The sequence below is a fragment of the Canis lupus genome, chromosome 35, assembly GCF_011100685.1.
Source record: "Canis lupus familiaris isolate Mischka breed German Shepherd chromosome 35, alternate assembly UU_Cfam_GSD_1.0, whole genome shotgun sequence".
Taxonomy (NCBI): domain Eukaryota; kingdom Metazoa; phylum Chordata; class Mammalia; order Carnivora; family Canidae; genus Canis; species Canis lupus.
The window spans coordinates 1,203,121-1,221,239 of record NC_049256.1 but is presented as its reverse complement, the minus strand read 5'-3'; the positions used below and the strand labels follow the sequence as shown (position 1 = coordinate 1,221,239).

The window sequence follows — 18,119 nt, the reverse complement described above, 5'->3', positions numbered from 1 at the left end:
AATTTACAAAATACTCTACTTCTCAAAGTGTTCCAGTGCAACAACAACAAGGAAAGGCTGAAAGACTGTCACAATCCAGAGGAGCCTAAGAAAACATGAGGACAAATGGAATGTCATATGAGGGGTGGTAACTTAGCAAAAACTAAGGAAATCTGAATAAAGTTTCATCTTTGGTTAATGCGAATATTTTAATATTCATTTATTAGCTAATATTTGTACCGTACTGATATTAGATATCAATCATTGGAGAAACTGAGTGCAAGTGCATGCAAATGCTCTGTACTATCTTCTCAATTTCCCTATAAATCTTTGTTTTTTTCCTAAGAAATAAGATTTATTTTGAAAATTGACTTAAATGAATCAGGCTCCAAGTGTGAAGACATTTTAAGAATAGTTGAATTAACTGTTGCCTTATTCTTAAAGAGTTCCTTTGATGGAAACAAAGTAAGAATTTTATATCAGAAAGAAAGAAAAACACTTATGAACACGTATAATGCCTCCTCAACCTGAAAAGCAGGAACGATTAATAAATAGCAAAAATCAGATAAAAATACTTCTATTATAATAGACACCATATTGCAAGTGCATTTAAAATTAGCAGCGCATAACATTTATTTCCTTGACATTTGTCTTCCAAAGAGTTCAAAGTGTTTCAGTGTCAGTTGAAACAGGGGAAGAATCTCAGGGAAGGATCCTTCACATAATAATAGGACCATTGGTAATAATGTCTCTCAGTTATTTCCAAATCCATAACGATCCATTTCCTGAGGAGTGACTGAGCTGTGAAGAAAGAGATGAGAAACCCTCATCCCTCTGAATTACTTGTGTCAGAATATTTTAACCATAGTACTACGGATAGTAAATTATCCTTATTAACAGGAAATACGTCTCACATTGGAATCTGAGCAATCAGATGGGCAGAGAAAAAAGGCTTTGACTGGCTCTTCATCTTTTAAAGATAAAGGAGAGCTTTTCTATGTATAAAGTCAGTTGTCAAGATAGCCTTAGGGAATAAGAGTCTGCAGCATGGAATCCCGCTGCACAGCTGGGAAGCCCGTGCCTCAGGTCTTCCTGATCCCAAATCCCTGGGCCTGTCCCCCAACAGACCCTGCCAAGCTGAGGTCTTTTGCAATTGCTCTCTCAGGAGCTCCGGGGAAGGGGGAAAGAGCTAGATATGATGGGAGGTGATGCAAGGAGGCCAAGAAAATGAAGGTCTTTCCTCTTTAAGTTCAGGGTTCGAACAGGTCCATCCATCCCAGGCCCCTGTGAAGAAGAGGTAAAAATACATTACTTCAGTTACAGGAAAAAAACAAAAGTTTGCAGCTTAATGTCCTAGAAAGCCCCACAATAGAATAAGAACTGAGCCCACCCCAAGGGCTGGAAGCGCCTATTAGAATGAGAACAGAGGTCAATGTCCTTGAAGGCCCCATATCAAAATGTAAACAGAACTTGAGGAATTACTCCAGCCCTTCTGGAGGTCCCTGAGACAAGTCCTAAAAAGTAAGCAAAAACCCACCACGAGGTCCAAGTCCCTGCTCCTCTGTGTCGGGTGAACTTGGACGCAAACTCGAGTTTGGAAATCAACCCTTGTGGGTTTGCATCAGTGTCAGCTCCATAGTGGTTTCTCAGATTCACAATCATGGGCACAACACCCCCATGTCCCCTCCCACCTGGGCTGAACCCCTATCCCCTCCCACCCAGGCTGACAGTCAGTCACCTCCCCGCCCACAACAGCTGGGCACAGGCCCTCACACAGGTGTCACGGGCACGGTGGGCACTCCCGCCATGCCCGGCCTCCCAGAGGAAGGAAGGAGGTTTCGGCAGTACACACTCCCATGGTGGCCCCAGGGCTCCCTGCCCAGCACAGCAGCTCGTGAGAAGTCAGGGTCTGTTTCCCTGATGCCTGCTCCTCCTCCCCGGTTTTCCCACAGGAAATGAAGGAGGAGGTCCTGGTCTCCTCCAGGGACATCACGCAGGTAGACTTGGACGTCAACAGGACGTTTGGCAGCCACACCATATTTTGGGATGGCTAGGGGGTCGGGTGAGGCTGCTGGGCCAGGGGGATTCAGGGCCCTGAGGGAGGCCCGGGTCCTTCTGGGTAGGGAAAATGGGGCTTCTGAGGCCGGGGGAGCAATAGAAGCCAAAAACACACTGCTCCATGGTAGGATGCTGGGGATGACTCCCGTGCCCACACTCCCGATGCCTTGGGGATGAGGAGGCCAGAAGGATGGGGTCTTCAGGTGTTGTCATGGGAGCTGAACACCAAAGGGGAGAGGGACGGCCCCCTGAGAAGCAGGGGACGGGGTGGGGGATGTGGGGGGAGGAACCGGACCTGGTGGCCAGGCTGCGTGGCCGCTGCTGGAGCAGGACAAACATCAATCCCATGAGGGTCAGACGGGTCAGAGTGACACCCACTCTCGATGCTTTATGTTATTCTAAATTCTATGCATTTAATTTGAGACAATTTGCAATTTGAAAACATAAATAGTATAATGATCCCCAGATAATGCTGCTGGTCCAGCCAGGGCAGGGGCAGGTGTCACTGCAAACCCCAGACTAGTCGCCTTTAACTGTAGACGTCTCCTTGTGCATCTTAGAGGAAGGAGATGCCCTGTGTCCGCAGGCCCCCCACGACATCCCCCTCATTCCCCACTCCCACACCATCCCCCGACATCATCATCCCCATTGGCATCCCACCTACACCATCCCCCTCAAACCCACACAGCCCCACACAATCCCCACTCACACTATACCCCAACACCATCACCCCTACACCATCCCCCACACTCCACCACCATCATAACCTTGCCCCCACACCATCCACCACCACACCATCGGCCCTCAGCAAGGACCCGGTGCAAGTGCCCCCTGTGGGACATGCTCAGCCTCCCCGGGTTTCTCTGGATACCCTGCTCCCATCAGAAGCCTGGGTGTCCCATAGAATACCCAGGGGTTACAGGGAGGAGGGAAGACAGGGAATCCCCAACAGGGTGAGTACAGGAGAGTGGTGCAGAGGACCCACTGTGCCCTGCCTCCGCCCACTGTCCCTCATTTAGCGTACACACCCTGCACAGGACACCAGGCCCTAACCCATGGGGATCTGGGCTGGCCTGGCCCTGGGCTCTGTGAGGGTTGGGGTGATTTGAGCCTCCGCCCCAGGCCCAACACAAAGACTAATGGGATCTAGCCCTCATGGCCCTGGCCAGCCCTGGATTCTGGCCCTGGGCTGAGCGAGCCCTCTCACAGCGAAATGTTGACTCCTGGACCCTGGGGTATGATGGTGGGCCCCACTCACACCCACACCAGGAGGCAGAGTCCTCCAGGTGCTGGGACGCCAGGGAGCCCGAGGCCGGGGTCCAGCTGCCCTGTTGGGACCCAGCGCAGAAGCCCATGAGCTGCAGGTCCATGTCAGCTCTGCTGTCCTCAGAACCATCTCTCAGACTGAAACCTCAGGACACACGCCCCCAGCCAGAGTTCACACATGCTCCCAGGTGTGGGACTCCAGCACCCGCCCCCCAACCCATGTCATTCTTACCCTCCCCTAAAGGACAGAAAGGTCTCCCTCCCCAGGGGAAGGCGTGCACCCTCAGCTCTGAGCCCGTTTGCGGTTGAAAGTCAATAAAGTGTTGTGGTGTGAAAATGCACAGCCAGCCCATTTCTGTGTCTCCCAGAACACTGTTCACGGGGCATGGAGAGAACCCCAGAGAGGAGGACAGGGTACCACCTAGGTCCCACCAGCCCCTGCAGGGGCGCCGCCAGCAACACCCAGCTGACATCCCAACGTGCCTTCCACTGGACCAGATGCCGGGGTCAAGATGCAACAGACTTTACTGGGACTCAGGCTGCACCCCACGGGCCAGGAGGGCCTGGGACAGAGTGACAGCCAGGAAGCCTCAGGTCACCAGGGTCTGTGCAAAGCGACCCGGAGGTCTGTGCTCCCTCTGTCCAGGAGGCTGTGGCTGGCTGGGTGTGGGGCTCTTACTCCCCTCACTGCATTCCCTTGACTGTGTGCCTGGGGCAGAGAGGGCCTGCAGGGCGGTCAGCATGGCCCTAGAAGAGATGTCAGGACAGTAGGCCCTTGTGTTGTGCCCAACATTGTGAATCTGAGAAACCACTGAGGAGCCAACACCATTACAAACTCCCAAAGATTTCTTTACAAGCTGGAGCTTGTGTCCAGGTGCACCCGACACAGCAGAGCAGAGACTTGGACCCCGAGACTAAAAGGCGTAGCAGCTTTATGGGGGCCAGTGGCCCATGGGATACGCAGAAAGTTGCACTGTCATGTCAGTTCACACGCAGGTGGCCGATTGAATTACACCTTACCCTCTAGTATCCACTTGAGCTGGCCTATTACTTTGGTCGAATTGGTGCACAGATTTGGCAGGCACAAAACGGGGTTACATTGTTATGAGCTGATTTCTGATTAGGGTGTGTTGAGCAGCCTGACTAGGGTGGGGCAGCGCCTTAAGGAACAATCAGGTCATGTCAGGGTCATAGGGGAAGTGACGGGTGTAGCACAAAATGGAATCAGTCCTGCTCTGTGTGCCCAGGGGTAGGAGATTTTTGTTAAATTTCCTGGGTCCCACACTTGCAGCTCATGCACCTGGACCACCCACACCAGGTGGACTCAGCCTGCACACCTTGTGGTGCTGGATAACTCACACCAGCATATGGAGGGCATCCTCCTCACCCTAGTGAGTAGGGGCTGGGTGAGTATGGGTCTCGGCCTGAAGGCCAGGCAGCACAGCAGACTGAAGAACCCCAGCCCCATCCCCACCCCGACTCCCACACACAGGCAGCCCCAGGGCTCCCGCCATGGAAAACCGGCTCCTCAGGAGCTCCCCCCAGAGCGGCCCGAAGATCTGGATCCCTGCTGGCGAGGCATCGGGGAGAATAGAAGCACCCGGCGCCTGGCGGGACCCACTGCAGGTCATGAGAATGTGGTTGAGCAGGAATTTCCAGCTCAGCTGACCCTCCAGCTGAAAGTCATTGCACCAGTGAGCACAGGGTCGGCCAGGAGACCCTAGCTAGCTGATCAGATCCAGCACCAGAAATGATGTTGTGCCAACCATTTCAGCATTTGGGTGACCCAGCCAGAGGATCCGATAGCTGCACATGATAGCTGCATGTGATAGACACACACACACCCCAAAACCAACAAAAGGCAGAATCCCCCCAATGTTGTCAAAAAGTAGCCGGATGATTCCATACACGATGCTGTGGTCCCCAAAAGGATACATGGAAGATGGTATAAACCGCGACTGCAGAGGTGTCAGAGGTACGGAGATGTGCCTGGTGGGTTCCAACAAGAGGTGCAGAGGTGAAGGAAGCATCCTACAGTGGGGGGGCCTCCTTGGAAAGGACACCAGGTCCCTGTGAAGGGTACGGAGGATGAAATCTGTCCTCCTCCCTTTCAGCTTCTGCTTTTCCTCCTAAATGCCATTTTCCTCAATGAAAATAGCAAAAATTTATTTTATGTTTTTAAATTTCTTTTTACAGGTGTCCAATTCATATGAATTCTTTCTTCAGCAAGGGTGTCATTCAGGAAAGAAGGAGAGATAAAGATTTCCCAGACAGACAAAGTATAAAGGAGTTCATGACCACTAAACCAGTCCAGTAAGGAATTTTAAGAAGGGAATCTTCTAGTGGGGGAATAAAAGAGACCAAAAGCAACAAAGACTAGAAAGGACCAGAGAACGTCACCAGAAACACCAACTCTACGGGTAACACAAAGGCAATAAGTTCATATTTTTCAATAATCACTCTGAATGCTGATAGAAAAATTGCTCCAATCAAAAGATATAAGGTATCAGAGTAGCTTAAAAAACAGGATCCGGGATGCCTGGGTGGCCCAGGGTTTGAGCCTCTGCCTTGGACTCAGTCTGTGATCCTGGAGTCTGGGATCCAGTCCCATATTGGGCTCCTGGTGGGGAGCATGCTTTTCTCTCTGCCTAATTTTCTGCCTCTCTCTCTCTCTCACTCCCTCATAAATAAAATCGTTATTAAAAAAACAAGATCCACTTGTATGCTGCCAACAAGATGCTCACGTTAGACCTATAGACACCGGGAGATTGAAAGTCAGGGGATGGAAAACCATCTATCACGGTAATGGATACCATACGAAAGCTGGAGGACCCATACTTATATCAGACTAACTTGATTTGAAACCAAACCCTGGGGGACACCTGGTGGGTCAGTGGTTGAGCATGTGCCTTCGGCGCGGGGTGTGATCCTGGGATCCCAGGACCGAGTCCCACACCGGCCTCCCTGTGTGGAGCCTGCCTCTCCTTCTGCCTATGTTTCTGCCTCTGCTGCTCTCTGTGTCTCTCATGAATAAATAAATAAAATATTTACATTTCAAAAAAGAAAGAACAAATACTGTAAGAAGAGATGAAGAAGGGCATTATTTCATAATTAAAAAGACTATCAAGATGAAACAACTAAATATTTATGCTGCCAACATGGGGGTACCTAAATATAGAAACCAATTAACAACAAACTTACAGGAACTCACTGACAATAATACAATGACAGCAGATTTTCACACCCACTTATGGCAATGGACCGATCATCTATACAGAAAATCAAGAAGGGAACAATAACCTTGACACACTGGACCACAGGGACTCAACAGATATAGTCTGAACATTTCAACCTAAAGCAGAGTACACATTCCTTTCAAGTGCGCATGGGACATTCTTCAGAACAGATCATATCATGGGCCACAAATCAGCCCTAAACAGGTACAACAGGTACAAGAAGGTTGATATCACACCATGTACATTGTCGGACCACGACACTATGAAACTCGAAGTCGACAGTAAGAAAAAATTTGGACAGACCAAAAATACGTTGAGTTTATGATCATCCTACTAGAGAATGGAGCAACCAGGAAATTAGAGAGGAAATTTAAAACAAACGAAAATGAAAATATGTTTCTCCAAGCCTCTTGGATGCAGCAAAGGCAGTCCTAAGAGGGAAGTACATATCAATACAGGCCTACCTCAAGAAACAAGAAGTCTGGGGGTGGGAGTGAATGGGTGACGGGCACTGGGTGTTATTCTGTATGTTAGTAAATTGAACACCAATAAAAAAAAAAAAGAAACAAGAATTCTCCAATACACAGCCTAACCCTACACCTTAAGGACCTGGAAAAGGAATAGAAAACAAAGCCTAAAGCTTATAGAAGAGGGGAAAAATAGAGATGAGAGCAGAAATAAACAATACAGAATCAACGAAGCAGTAGAATGGAATAACGAAACAAAGAGATGGTTCTTCAAAATAATTAATAAATTGAATCAAGCCCTAGCCAGCCTTATCAACAAGAAAAGAGAAAAGACCTAGATAAATAAAATCACAAATGAGAGAAGAGAGATCACAATCAACACCAGAAAAATAAGACAACTATAAGAGAACACCATGAAAGATTATACGCTAACAAACTGGGAGACCTGGAAGAAATGGACAAATCCCTAGAAATGTCAAACGAGGAAACCTAAATAGGAGGAAATAGAAAATGTGAATAGACATATAAAAGCAAAGGAATTGAATCAGCAAGGCACCTGGGTGCCTCAGTGGTTGAGCATCTGCTTTGGCTCAGGTCATGATCCCAGGGTCCTGGGGGATCAAGTCCCACATCAGGCTCCCTGCATGGAGCCTCATTTTCCCTCTGCCTATACCTCTGCCTCCCTGTGTCTCTCATGAATACATAGATAAAATCTTTAAAAAAGAACAAAGTTAAAAAAGAGAATGGTCCCAAATAAAATCACAAAGGAAAAGAGAAATAACAACCAACACTAGAGAAATACAAACGATTATAAGAGAACATTATGAAAAATTATATGCCAGCAACCAAGAACCTGGAAGAAATAGATCAATTCCTGGAAATATATGACATAGCAAAAATGAAGAAGGAAGAAATAAGAAACTTGAACAGATAACCAGCAAAGAATTTGAATCAGCAAAGATCTCCCGACCGTAGATGCTTAGATCAATAGAGCAGAATGGAAATCCGAAACAAGATACAAACCTGTAACTCTATGATCCATTAATCGACAACAAGGCAGGAAGGAATATCCAAAGGCACAAAGACAGTCTCTTCAACATCCCTAACCCTGACCGCAGGATAAGAACAAATGGCATTGGGAAAACCAGGCAGCCACATGCAGAAGAATGAAACTGGACCACTTTCTTATACGATATATATAAAAAATAAATTCAAAATGGATGAAAGACCTAAATGTGAGACCTGAAACCATACAAAGAAGAAAAGATAGGCAGCAACATCTATGACATTGGCCATTGGATCCTCTTTCTAGATATGCATCTGCGGTGAGGGAGACAAAAGCAAAAATACTATTGGGACTTCATCAAATTGGAAAGCTTCTGCAAGGTGAAGGAAACAACCAAAGCTAAAAGGCAACATACAGGAGGAGGGGCAAGATGGCGGAAGAGTAGGGTCCCCAAGTCACCTGTACCCACCAAATTACCTAAGTAACCTTCAAATCATCCTGAAAATCTACGAATTCGGCCTGAGATTTAAAAAGAGACCAGATCGAATGCTACAGTATGAAAAGTTCGCGCATCTATCAAGGTAGGAAGATGGGGGAAAAGAAATAAAGAAACAAAGGGCATCCAAGGGGAGGGGTCCTGCGAAGAGCCAGGCTATGGCCACAGCGAGTGCCCCCCAGTCAGGAGAGCTCTGTCCCAGAGAAGCAGGAGCTGAACCAACCTTCCAGGGTGGAATTGGGCCCGCAGGGAGTCAGCACAGGACCTTGGAGGGCGGGGATGCCCTCGGGCTCCCTGGGACACTAACAGACACCTGCATTCCCAAGAGAGTCCACTGAGCTCACTAAGGGGTACACGGCACATGCATTGACCCTGGAGCAGCTCCAAGGGGCTCGGGCGGTGGCTCTGTGCTGAAGGGGCTGCACGAACCTGGGAGGGGCTTGGCGGTGGCGCCTAGGGCAGAGGAAAAGGCTCCGGGCAGAGGGGGCGGTGAGGCTCCAGGAGCAGCTCAGTGGGGCTGGGGAGGCGGTTTGGTGGAGAGGCGGCTGCACAGCCGGGAGCTCGAATCCAACAGTGCAGGCCCCGGAGGACAGGACTCCGGTACACAGCCCAGGATCTGGCCTCGCCCGAGACAAGCAGAGGCCGGGGGGGGGGCCCCAAGACCGCAAGGACCCTCCTGCCCAGAGCTGAGCAGATCAGAGGCCCTGGCCCGGAGCCTCCTGGACCATCAGACAGACTGCTCTGGAGTAACTGGGGGGGCTGAATCCAGGTTTCCAGAGCTGGCCTCTGCCACTGGGATTGTTCCTCCTGGGGCCTCACGGGGTTAACAACCCCCACTGAGCCCTGCACCAGGCAGGGGGCAGAGCAGCTCCCCAAAGGGCTAACACCTGAAAATCAGCATAAAAAGCCACTCCCCCAGAAGACCAGCTAGACGGACAAGTTCCAGGGGAAGTCAAGGGACTTAACGTATACAGAATAAGAAGATACTCCCCCATGTTTTTTTTTTCATTTCTGATTGCTTCCCCCAACCTTTTCCCCCTTTCTTTCTTTTTCTTTCTCTTTTTATTCTCTTTTTTCCTTCTTTCTTCCTTTATTCTTTTTTCTCTTTCTCTTTTCTTTCCTTCTTTCTCTCCTCTATTTTTCTCCTTTTCCCAATACAACTTGTTTTTGACCACTGTGCACGGAACAAAATGACTAGAAGGAAAACCTCACTTCAAAAGAAAGAATCAGAAACAGTCCTCTCTCCCACAGAGTTACAAAATGTGGATTACAATTCAGTGTCAGAAAGCCAATTCAGAAGCACTATTATACAGCTACTGGTGGCTCTAGAAAAAAGCATAAAGGACTCAATAGACTCATGACTGCAGAATTTAGATCCAATCAGGCAGAAAGTAAAAATCAATTGAATGAGATGCAATCCAAACTAGAAGTCCTAACGACAAGGGTTAACGAGGTGGAAGAACAAGTGAGTGACATAGAAACAAGTTGATGGCAAAGAGGGAAACTGAGAAAAAGAGAGACAGACAATTAAAAGACCAGAAAGACAGATTAAGGGAAATAAACGACAGCCTGAGGAAGAAAACCCTACGTTTAATTGGGGTTCCAGAGGGCGTCGAAATGGACAGAGGTCCAGAATATGTATTTGAACAAATCCTTCCTGAAAACTTTCCTAATCTGGGAAGGGAAACAGGCATTCAGATCCAGGAAATAGAGAGATTCCCTCCCCCAAAATAAATAAAAACCGTCCAACACCTCCACATTTAATAGTGAAGTTTGCAAATTCCAAAGATAAAGAAAAGATCCTTAAAGCTGCAAGAGACAAGAAATCCCTGAGGTTTATGGGGAGGAGCATTAGGGTCACAGAAGACCTCTCCACAGCGACCTGGCAGGCAAGAAAGGGCTGGCAGGATATATTCAGGATCCTAAATGAGAAGAACATGCAACAAAGAATATTTTATCCAACAAGGATCTCATTCAAAATGGAAGGAGAGATAAAGAGCTTCCAAGACAGGCAGGAACTGAAAGAATATGTGACCTCCAAACCAGCTCTGCAAGAAATTTTAAGGGGGACTCTTAAAATTCCCCTTTAAGAAGAAGTTCAGTGGAACAGTCCACACAAACAAGGGCTGAATAGATATCATGATGACACTAAACTCATATCTGTTGATAGTAACTCTGAATGTGAACGGGCTTAATGACCCCATCAAAAGGCGCAGGGTTTCAGACTGGATAAAAAAGCAGGACCCATCAATTTGCTGTCTAAAAGAGACTCATTTTAGACAGAAGGACACCTACAGCCTGAAAATAAATGTTTGGAAAACCATTTACCATTCAAATGGTCCTCAAAAGAAAGCAGGGTTAGCCATCCTTATATCAGATAAACTAAAATTTACCCCGAAGACTGTAGCCGAAGACTGTAGTGAGAGATGAAGAGAGACAGTAAATCATACTTAAAGGATCTATCCAACAAGAGGACTTAACAATCCTCAATATATTGCCCCATATGTGAGAGCTGCCAAATATTTAAAACAATTAATAACCAAAGTAGAGAAATACTTAGATAATAATACACTTACACTTGGTGACTTCTATCTAGTTCTTTCTCCCCTCGATAGGTCTTCTAAGCACAACATATCCAATGAAACGAGAGCTTTAAATGATACACTGGACCAGATGGATTTCACAGAAATCTACAGAACTTTACATCCAAACTCAACTGAATACACATTCTTCTCAAGTGCACATGGAACTTTCTCCAGAATCGACCACATACTGGGGCACAAATCGGGTCTGAACCGATACCAAAAGATTGGGATTGTCCCCAGCATATACTCAGACCATAATGCCTTGAAAGTAGAACTAAGGTATCCCTGAGTGGCGCAGCAGTTTGGCGCCTGCCTTTGGCCCAGGGCGTGAATCTGGAGACCCGAGATTGAATCCCACGTCGGGCTTCCGGTGCTAGAAGCCTGCTTCTCCCTCTGCCCGTGTCTCTGCCTCTCTCTCTCTCTCTCTCTGTGACTGTCATAAATAAATAAAAAATTAAAAAAAAAGAAGGGATGAGATGAAGCCATTTACAATGACGTAGGAGAAGTGGAAAGGACTTATGCTAAATGAACTCAGTCAGTCAGAGAAAGACAGATACCAAATACCATACAATTGCATTCACATGTCAATTTTAAGAAACCAAACAAACTGGCAAAGGGGCAGAGGGGGGATGAGAGAAGCAAACAAAAAAAAACCACACTCTTAACCACAGAGAATAAACTAATAAATACCAGAGATATGTGGGGGGGATGGGGAATCAGGGGATGGGGATAGTGGAGGACACCTGTGACCAGCACCAGGCGTTCTATCCATGGGTTGAATCACTATGTGGTAAACCTGAAACTATATCATACTGTGTTAGAAACAGTAATTCAAGTAAAACTTTAAAATAATAATTGGTAGTATTGATGAAATATGTGTGCACTAGAGATAAAATCAGAAAGGCAACTGAAAATCCAAATAAAGAATCTTTAGAGCCTCAAATCCCCTCCTTAGCTCAGCTCGGGAGAATCCTGCCATGTCTATTCTGACCCCAACAGAAGCCTGTATTTTGATTCTCTGGGGAGGCCACTGACTTGGTGGAGTCAGGCTATCTTTGAACCCAAAACCTAAATAGAGTGCATAAATCTAAACTGCACAAGATACTAGGAGTCCCCATGGAGGCACATGCCAAGACCCAAACTCTAACCATACACAGACATAACCCTAACCCTACACTTAATCATAATGTTAACCTAAACCTTAAACAAGACCCATCACTAATCGAAAACCAAACACAAACCCCAAGACCAAAACACATTCACTGAACCTTCCTGCCAACCCTCACGCTAACTCTTAATCCTATTATGAACTCTTCACCCTGACCCCTAACTTAAATCTAACCCGAACACTAACCTCTAACCCTAACCTTAAAATAAGGTATTCAAATCCTATTCCTAACCTTAACCTGTACCCTAACCTTAACCCTCTAATACTAATCCTATCTCATACCCCAAACTATACCCTAACCCGTACCCTAAAACCAACCCCTAATCCACTCCCTAACCCTATATCTTACCCTTTTCCAAAACCGTACCCTGACCCTGACCTGACCCTAACCCTAACCCCTAACCAAACACTAACCCTAACCCTAGCCCTAACCCCTATCCTAATCCTAACCCTCACCCTAACCCTAAACCTAGCACTAACTTTAACTCTAAGTCTTAACTCTAACCCCTAACTCTAACCCCTAACCCTAACTCACACCCTAACCCCTAACCCTAACTGCAAACCTAAGCCCAACACTAACTCTAACCATAACCCTAAACCCAATTCCAAAACTCGTGCCCTAATCCCTAAAGCCTAAACCCTAACCTAACTCTAAATCCTATCCTTACCCCTAACCCACATCCTAACTCCTAGCCACTGACCCTTACCCTTATCCCTCACCCTAACCTCTAATCCATAACCATGAGCATAATCACTAATACCTAACATCTAACCTATGGCTAACCACCAACTGCCTCCCCTCCCCTGACCCTACCATTCATTCTACCCATTCACTTACCCTGTGGTTCAGAGGAGTCCGTTCTGATATGGACGTGGCCCCCAACGGCGCCTCCAGAGTCCTCCAGGGGGTCCTGAGGAAGCCAGGCTCCTGTCAGTGCGGACATGGTCCCACGTGTTCCTGTGTCATAGTCAGTGGGTCCAGAGGACGCCGTGTCTCCTGTCACTGTGGACTATGCCTCACATCCTCTGGAAGCCTCACATCCTCACATCCTCACAGCAAGTCCTCAGGAGGCTGGGGGCTCCTGTCAGCCTAGACATGGCCTCACATCCCCCAGAAAACTCACTGTGGGTCCTGATGAAGCTGTGGGCTCCTGTCAGCATAGACCCAGCCCCATATTTCCCGAAGCATAAGTGCAGGTCCTGAGGAAGACAGGGGTCCTGTCAGTGTTGAGGTGGACCCACATTTTCCTCAAGCCTCACCATAAGACCTGAGGAGGCTGGGGGCTCCTGTCAGCATTGACAGGGCTCCAAATCTTCCCCAAACTTCACAGTGTGTCCTGAGGAGGCCGGAGGTTCCTGTCAGTGTGCATGCGGCACCCACATCTTTCTTAAGCCTCACCAGAGGTCCTGACAAGGCTGGGGTCTTCTGTCCACATGGACTCATACCCATATTTCCCAAAGACTAGACCAGGGGTCCTGAGGAAGTCAGCGTCCTTTTGTGTGGACATGACCACACGTACTACCAAAATGTCACTGAGGGTACTGAGGAGGTCGTGGCTCCTGTCACTCTGAATGCGGCCCCCAGCTTCCAGGAGCCTCAACTTGTATCCTGAGGGGCCTGGGAGTTTCTGCCAGAGTGGACGCGGTGCCACATCTTCCTGAACCCTCCCCGCGGGTCCTGAGGTGGCCCAGGGGCTCCTGTCAGTGTGGATGTGGGCCCACAATATCCTGAAGCCTCCCCGCGGGTCCTGAGGTAGCTCAGGGTTTCCTATCAGGGTGCATGCGGGCCAACATCTTCCTGAAGCCTCACCGAGGGTCCTGAGAGGACCGGTGCTCCTGTCAGCGTGAACACGCCCAATATCCCCCTTTAGACTCCCTGCACGTCCTGAGGAGGCTGTGGCTCATCAGGGTGGATGCATCCCCATGTCTTCATCAGGCTTCCCCAGCACAGGCTGGCTCCTATTAGTGCAGGCAGATGAGGCCTACTGCACATGCGTGCACCCTGGGTGAGGCCTGGGCTTGGGCGCCCCCTTTGCGATGCTAGGCGCTGCAGGAGGCTGTGCAGGAGGCGGCTTGTGGTGTAGGGGGCCGCACCTCCTCCTTCCAGGCTCCAGCTGTGCCTGTTAGCATTGGAAACGTCTCACTGAAAAGGAGCCCAACACCCGGCTTCCCCAGAAATACTTAAGGACAAGGAATTGGAGCCCACAGACTGCAAAATGAAATGTGGACCAGACTTTAGCAAGTCCTGCAAAATTCACTCAACTCCCTTCCACTGTCGGCGGGACTGCGGGCTGGTGCAGCCGCCCTGGAAACAGTGTGGAGGCTCCTCAGGAAGTTACAAATACAGACGCCCTGCGACCAGCAGGTGCAGGGCCTGGAGCTGACTCCGAAGATACAGATACAATGAGACTCGGGGCACCTGCACCCCAATGTCCACAACAGCCAGGTCCACAGTAGCCACACTGTGTGAGGTATTTCTGTTCCCTCAGGCAGATGATGAATAAAGAGGATGGGAGATAGATGATGGTCATAGAGAGAGGAATGGTGCTCAGGTATCAAAGAGAAGGAAATCTTGCCATTTGCAATGACGTGGATAGAACTAGAGAAATCATATTAAGTGAAATAAGTCAGTCGGGAAAGAGAATGACTGCGGGGTGTCATTCATAGGTGGAATTAAAGAAGCAAAGCAGATGAATATCTGTGAAGGGAAGGAAAAACAAATAAGATGAAAACAGATACAGGAAATACAGACTCTTAATTATAGGAAACAAACTGAGGGTCGCTGGAGGGTAGGGGCCGAGTGAGGGGATCACAGGGGACCGGCATGAAGGAGGGCATGTGATGTCACGTGCACTGCTGTTATCTCCAACTGGTGAATCCCTGAATTCTTCCTCTGAAAGTATAATACACTATCCTTTAATTAATTGGGTTTAAATTAAATTAAGTTAAAAAAATCAGCTGTATCAGAGGACAATTCCTTCTAGAATCTCTGTTCTGCTCCTTCAGCTTATGCCGGGACCACCCCCCTTGAGTCTGGTTTGTTTAAGTAGGCTCCACGCCTCATCCATGGCCCAGCTCACGGCTAGAACTCAGGACCCCGAGATCAGGACGGGAGGTGAGGTCAGGTGTCGAATGCTTAACTGACAGCCAGCCGGGGGCGCAAGAACAACACTGCTATATCCTGTGTCTCTGTGACATCTTTTGAAATAGGAAAGTGCCATGTCCCTCTCTGGCCTGCTCCTCCAATACTGATTTGCTGCCCGGGGTCATTTTGGGGGGCGGATGGATGTTATGGGTTTTTTTTTCCTATTTCTAAGATCTGCGACCATGATTTTGATTGGAATGACATTGAAACAGGGTGGCTTCAGGAACTGCGGACATTTTCACAAGATGAGCCTCCCACCCCCGAGCCCAGGAAGGTCTCCCAGAGCCTGGTATGGCTCAGTGCACAAGTCTTGTGCTCCTTTGTTTCTGTCTCATTATTTATTCTCTGTGATGTTCCTGAGAAGGGAGTCACGTCCTTCATTTCCTTCCTGAGTGCTCATTGTCGGGATACAGCAAGGCTATTCTGCTCTGTAGGGTCAGTTTGTGTCCCTTGACTTTACTGAACTCACTCCTTAGTTCTAACAGGCTTGATGGAGGCTCTCGACTTTCCTGTTTCTAGTACCACGTCTTCAGCAAACAGGGACAGTGTGAGTCCCCCTTCCAGTTTTGGAATCTTTGCTGTTTACAGCTTAATGTCCTAGAAAGCCCGACAATAGAATAAAAACTGAGTCCAGGCAAAGGGCAGGAAGCCCTATTAGAATGAGAACAGAGCTCAATGCCCTAGAAGGCCCCATATCAAAATGTAAACAGAACTTGAGGAATTGCTCCAGCCCTCCTGGAGGTCCCGAGACCAGCACTTTAAACTTAGCTAAAGGGGATCCCTGGGTGGCGCAGCGGTTTGGCGCCTGCCTTAGGCCCAAGGTGGGATCCTGGAGACCAGGGATCGAATCCCACGTCGGGCTCCCGGTGCATGGAACCTGCTTCTCCCTCGGCCTGTGTCTCTGCCTCCCTCTCTCTCTCTCCCTGTGACTATCATAAATAAATAAAAATTGAAAAATATTTAAAAAAATAAACTAAGCTAAAACCCACCTCGGGGTCCAAATCCCTGCTCCGCTATGTCGGGTGCACTTGGACACAAGCTCGAGCTTGTAAATAAACCCTCATGTGTTTGCATTGGTGTCGGCTTCTCGGTGGTTTCTCGGATTCGCAATCTTGGGCAAAACACTCTGAGAAAAAAAACAAAACCAAAAGAAGCTCGGACACAGGCAGAGTAAAAGCAAGGTTCTGAGAGAAGCAGTGGAGACCCGGGGTGTTGGCAGGTCTTTTGTGTAGGCCCTTGCAGACAGGGGGGGGACGAGGGGGTGGGGGGGATGCTCAGCCCCAGAGCCAGAGGACTCAGAGTCCCCACCCACAACCCGCCCATCAGGAGAGTCTCAGGGAGCAGGACAGCGCCGCCCACTGGAGGCCAGAGGCGCTGACGCCCACCCAGCCTCTGACCCCATAGTTGCATCTCCCAGGCAGATGTGCACCTAAGAATCAGCGCCATGGCCCATCCCGAGACCCTGCACAGACCACTCACTGCCACCAAGTTGTCGGACCACAGAGGCTGCAGAGCTTCAGCTCTGCCTGGAAAGTAGGGTCTAGCTTCCTTTGTTCTTTGTGCTTTATTTTCATTTATTTTCTTTGATTCTTTTTTATTAATTACCTTATTTTAATTTTTTTTAATTTTTATTTATTTATGATAGTCACAGAGAGAGAGAGAGAGAGAGAGAGGCAGAGACATAGGCAGAGGGAGAAGCAGGCTCCATGCACCGGGAGCCCGACATGGGATTCGATCCCGGGTCTCCAGGATCGCGCCCTGGGCCAAAGGCAGGCGCCAAACCGCTGCGCCACCCAGGGATCCCCCTTATTTTAATTTTTATGTATGTACCTTATATATTTATTATTTTTACTATCATGGTACTTTAATTGTGTTTCTTATTTTGGAATTTAGAATCTTTAACAAGCAGGCCAAAATAATCTGGTGTTTTTTATTTTGGGAGGGTAGTTGTTATTGTTTTTCTTGGTTTTCCTTTTTCTTCCTTCTTTCTTTTCTGGAAAAAATAATGATATGGAGAAATTCAACTCCATAAAATAACATGAGGTAGTACTCACAGCCAGGAAGTTCATCAATACACATATATGATGTCTTATTACAGTTTAAAACAATGATTATAAAGGTAGCAGCTGGGCTGGAAAAAGAGCACAGAAGAAAACTAGAGAATTCCTACTGTAGAAATGAAAGAAATAAAATCTAGTCAGGCCAATGTTAAAAATGCTATAACTGAGATGCAGTCCCAAGTGGAAGCCTTCAAAACAAGAAAGGTTATGGACCACAGAGGAAGACATAGGGAACTCAGCCACTTATTAAAAAAATAACATTCATATCATAAGAGACTCAGATGATGAAGAGATAAAAAAGGTGGGCCTTGATCAGCCATTAGAAAAGACAAATGGCCACCATTTGATTCAATGTGGATGGAACAGGCAGGTATCATGGTGAGTGAAGTAAGTCAATCAGAGAAGGACAAGCATTGTATATTCTCATTCACTTGGGGAATATAAATAATAGTGAAAGGGAATATAAAGGAACGGAGAAGAAATGTGTGGAAAATATCAGAAATGGAGACATAACATAAAGACTCCTAACTCTGAGAAATGAACTAGGGGTGATGGAAGGGGAGGAGGATGGGGGTGGGGGTGAATGGGTGACGTGTACTGAGGGGGGCACTTGACGGGATGAGCACTGGGTGTTATTCTGTATGTGGGCAAAT

General features: G+C 47.9%; 1 long non-coding RNA gene across 1 annotated transcript; it reads right to left on the bottom strand.

Moving 5' to 3' along the window:
- Positions 1 to 587: 587 nt before the first annotated feature.
- On the bottom strand, positions 588 to 14,048 carry LOC119877861. The gene is made up of 2 exons (XR_005384099.1): positions 13,100 to 14,048; positions 588 to 1,263 (listed from the first exon to the last, which is right to left on the bottom strand). It is a non-coding gene; the product is annotated as an uncharacterized LOC119877861 (long non-coding RNA).
- Between the last annotated feature and the right edge of the window lie 4,071 nt (positions 14,049 to 18,119).